General features: G+C 42.6%; 1 long non-coding RNA gene across 1 annotated transcript; it reads right to left on the reverse strand.

Moving 5' to 3' along the window:
• Positions 1-703: 703 nt before the first annotated feature.
• LOC149355038 (uncharacterized) lies at positions 704-3,669 on the reverse strand. The gene is made up of 2 exons (XR_016289690.1): positions 3,573-3,669; positions 704-785 (listed from the first exon to the last, which is right to left on the reverse strand). It is a non-coding gene; the product is annotated as an uncharacterized LOC149355038 (long non-coding RNA).
• Between the last annotated feature and the right edge of the window lie 431 nt (positions 3,670-4,100).

Genomic DNA, 4,100 nt, shown 5'->3' on the forward strand with positions numbered 1-4,100 from the left:
CACTGTAAAAAAAATGCTCCTCAGTACAGAGAAACCCGCTGGTAATGCGTTGCCGGAGGGTTTCCGCAACATGAATACAGCGACTCCGTCCGACGGCTGTCACATTCTTGGTAACGGAAAATTACGCTATGCTATGAACGAGAATGAAATAGTTTCTTTGCAACGAATGCTTCTGTTGTGTTCTTATTAAAGGTCCCGTAATGTGTATACATACTTCCTCCGTTCACTTGGAAGTCATCTGATCTAGAACGGAAATAATCTGCATTGTAATTATGTACTATCGAGAGCAAAAATAATAGACCCCTGCCAGCGCGCGCCGATCCGCGCCAAACTGCATGCGAGCACCGCCTGACGAAGTGCTCCTAGTGCCGAGACCAGCGCAGTGGCGTGCGCCCATCTCGAGGGGCGCTACGCATTGCGTGCCACTGCGCTCGTCTCAGCATCTGGAGTGCTTCGTCAATCGGCGCTTGCATGCAGTTTGGCGCGGATCGGCACGCGCTGGCAGGGGTCTGTTATTTTTGCTCTCGATAATACTTTCAGTAGTACATGCACATGCATCTGTGTATAGCTTCTGCCCAGAACGTTCACTGCAGATATAGCAGTCCAGAGGCCGAGGAAATAAGTATTATGTACAAGACTTTCATGCATTTTATGTATTGCACACGTACAAAGAATGCAACTTAGAATGAAAGAGTGGCAAGTGTTTGGTTGAGTACAAGTACATACGTTTTATTTTCATGACAAATTGCACACATTGTACCTCTAAACATTGCTGTCGGATCCATCTGAAAAGAGAAAAAAATCCTCATTTAGTAGCCACACAACACCTATTATAAATTTCACAAATACATTTGAACCATCCGCTATTGAACAATCGGCTTTCGTAGAAGCTTGTAAAAGCCATTTACTGAGAACCAAACCAATATGATTCATTGCCTAAAATTCATTTCTCATAACAGTAAACAGCAAAAATCACAGGGCCTGGAAGAAGCAGACAAAATGTGCTTACTCGGACACCACTGTGTGCATGAAAGTCTTTACGGTTGTCTACAATTTTGTGCAAATAGAAAGTAGCTAAGGATGGGTGCCAAATACAATTCAATGCAGATGCCTTTCATTACATAGTACTCAATGCACAACTTAGTGAGCAAGTAACATTGGTAACATCTGAAAAAGGCCAGACACTTGTCCACAAGCATGATGATGATTGTGATTTTTGATGGCGCGAGGGAATCTGAGGACAAAGAGCACCATGGCACAAGGTATTTTCTTCATCTCAAGGTGGGGCAATGAACCATTTGGCAGGCATTTCACCCTAAAGAAGACGAGCACCAGGTGAGGAGAAAGCTTGTACCCATTGGATTGGTGGTTACCCAGCACTTGCCCACAAGCAATCAGGAAGCATACTTCCCCGAAACGTTATGCTTTCAGTCATAGTTTCTATTATCTCAGCATCTGCACGAAAATGTACTAATCTATGATGTCAGTGAAAATGCAGCCACAGGTGCTGGTTGCAGCTCACTAAGGTATTCAAATATCTCTGCAGTGCGCCTCACGAGGAACAGATGCTTAAGTTTCCACAAAGGGCTCCTTGCAGAAATTTAACCGAAGGCCGCTGCCATGTTAACCTTTTCAAAATGATGGCTCAGAAAGACAAAGTGTAGTCATGTGTCTGATGTAGAAAAAGGATGAAGGCATGAATCTTTCAGCTTCTTCAACAGCTCTGATGTGTTTATAACTGGTATCGCTTGGTTTGGTTATTAGGGTTTAACGTCCCAAAGCAACTCAGCCTATGAGGGACGCCGTGTTGAAGGGCTCCGGAAATTTCGACCACCTGGGGTTTTTTAACGTGCACTGACATCGCACAGCACACGGGCCCCTAGAATTTCTCCTCCATCGAAACTTGGCCGCCGCGGCCGGGATCGAACCCGCGCCTTTCGGGTCAGCAGCCGAGCGCCATAACCACTGAGCCACCACGGCAGGGCTGTTGCTGGTATTGCTTCGCACAGCTTCAGTCTTCTCTTTGACATTTCGTGAAATCATTCCATATCTGCGAAAGATCTCGCTCGCAAACATTTTGGTTCTAATGAAGGAGCAAAAAAGACCCATGTCCTAGGCCTTTTTTTGTGACACTAAAGGAAGGCTCGCTTTTAGGGTCATTATTACGAAGAGGTCCATGTGGCAACAAACTTTGAAACAATTTCTGCAAGGGCTGAGTGTTCTGAAGCCTAAGAATTTCTCATGAGGCGCCCTGTAGATTGAGTGCTCTGAAGGCTAAGAATCTCTCATAAGGTGCCCTGTAGATGCATCAGAACACCTAAGTAAGCTGTTACTGAGTCCTGTAAGTGCTATGTCATTTGACATTAAGGGTATGTACTTTTCCTCGACACATGCAGTGATGATGTATATGTCGAGCGAAAGCATAAAAGACTTTGAAGAGTTGCGCTTCCAGATTGCTTGCGGAGGAAAGCACAAGAGTCTGGCCATGCTCAGCTGTTACCTTTGCTTCTTTTTTGTTGAGTTCTGCAGTGAGTACTACGTAATGACAGAAGGTATCTGCATCGACTCATGTTTAACATCTGTCTGTGCGACCTCCATCTTGCACAACACGACAGGCAACTCCATAATGCCCTTTATGCACCGAGTGTCAGTGTGTTCTGTCAGCTTCCTGGTCCTATGTTTTCTATTCTTAAAGTTATTACTGCCTTCATTCTCCACTCCATGAAGCCTGAATGTGCTACACTGGGTTGCTCCACGCGTCATGCAGTAACCTGGCCATTTTTTTTCATACATCGGAGGCACTCAGGTCGCAAGCCATGCTTACTATATTCAGCAGACAAGCGTACATGTGAGACATATCATTTATAACCAATTTTAACAGTGGTATTTCGTGCAAGAATATCTAAATGCTACTCAATTTTTGCTCAAATTTTCAGATACACACTCTTATTCAGATTAAAAACATAATTTGGCTACTGTGCTCTCGTGATGCCACGTCTTGAGTTTGCATCAGTAGCTTAGAATAGTGCCTCTGTTACCTCTGGCAATGAAATCGAAAATGTTCAGCAGAAGATTGTATGCATCCTTTGTGATAGATATATTGAGCGCTGTCGTTTCTAAGACTACGACTTTCTTCTAGCAGACCTTGGTATGTCTACCCTTTATGACATGGATTTTCTACATAAAGTTGTGCTCGGCTCTATTGACTGTGAGCCGTTATTGATGTCACTGCGATTTCGTGTGCCTCAGGGAAAAACCACCAAATGCTATGATAGATTTTATCCCGACATGCATGCCATTTCACCAATGACTCATTTGCAAATAACACAATTCAACTTTTTATGACACAGAAATATTGTCTAATTTGCGGTTTTCATTGTTTAATCATTATGCTTGTTTTTCTTTACTATTATTATCATCATATTTGTGACCATTTTTCTGTATTATGTCTGTTCACGTCATGGTGTTTGTATTGACTTAGTGTGCACTCGTTTAGGCCAATTGGCTGTTCAGGCACATTTAAAACCAAATATTTACCTATCTAAGCAGAAGCACAGCACCAAGGTACTCACCAACTGTTTGAAGCACTGTGCGCAAGTTCTCGTGCCGACATGAATACAGGTACTTTGGAATGCACACTGTCCAAGTCTTCATCATGCCATGCCGCTCCGACTCCCTGGTAGCAAAATTTTCCTCTAAAAAAAAGAGCAATTTTGTTTATGTTAGACTAGTAATATTAAATTTTACTATATACTAGGTACTTCTCATCATTCTACCCCAGACTAAACCATACACCAGTGATCATCATGTTTTAATTTTGTTGTATATGATCACAAAATGAGGTGTAATTAACATGTTAGAAATTCTGGTCAAAATAAATCTGACAAAGTATTGTTTAAAAAAATCTGGGCACAAGGAAGAAGGAAGCTAGCCAGATAGCCTGGGCGAATGTTTTCAGTTTCATGCAAGCATCAGTACCCTTGCACACAAAATGTACAATTTAGTGGGTTTACCCTTCCAGAATGGAATTTCATGCTGCAACCATCTAGCTACGCGAAAAAAAATTTTTAACTTCCATTCCAGACAAAGGAAAGAAAATT

Source organism: Amblyomma mixtum, chromosome 3, assembly GCF_055824585.1.
Source record: "Amblyomma mixtum isolate Tamu chromosome 3, ASM5582458v1, whole genome shotgun sequence".
Classification (NCBI taxonomy): domain Eukaryota; kingdom Metazoa; phylum Arthropoda; class Arachnida; order Ixodida; family Ixodidae; genus Amblyomma; species Amblyomma mixtum.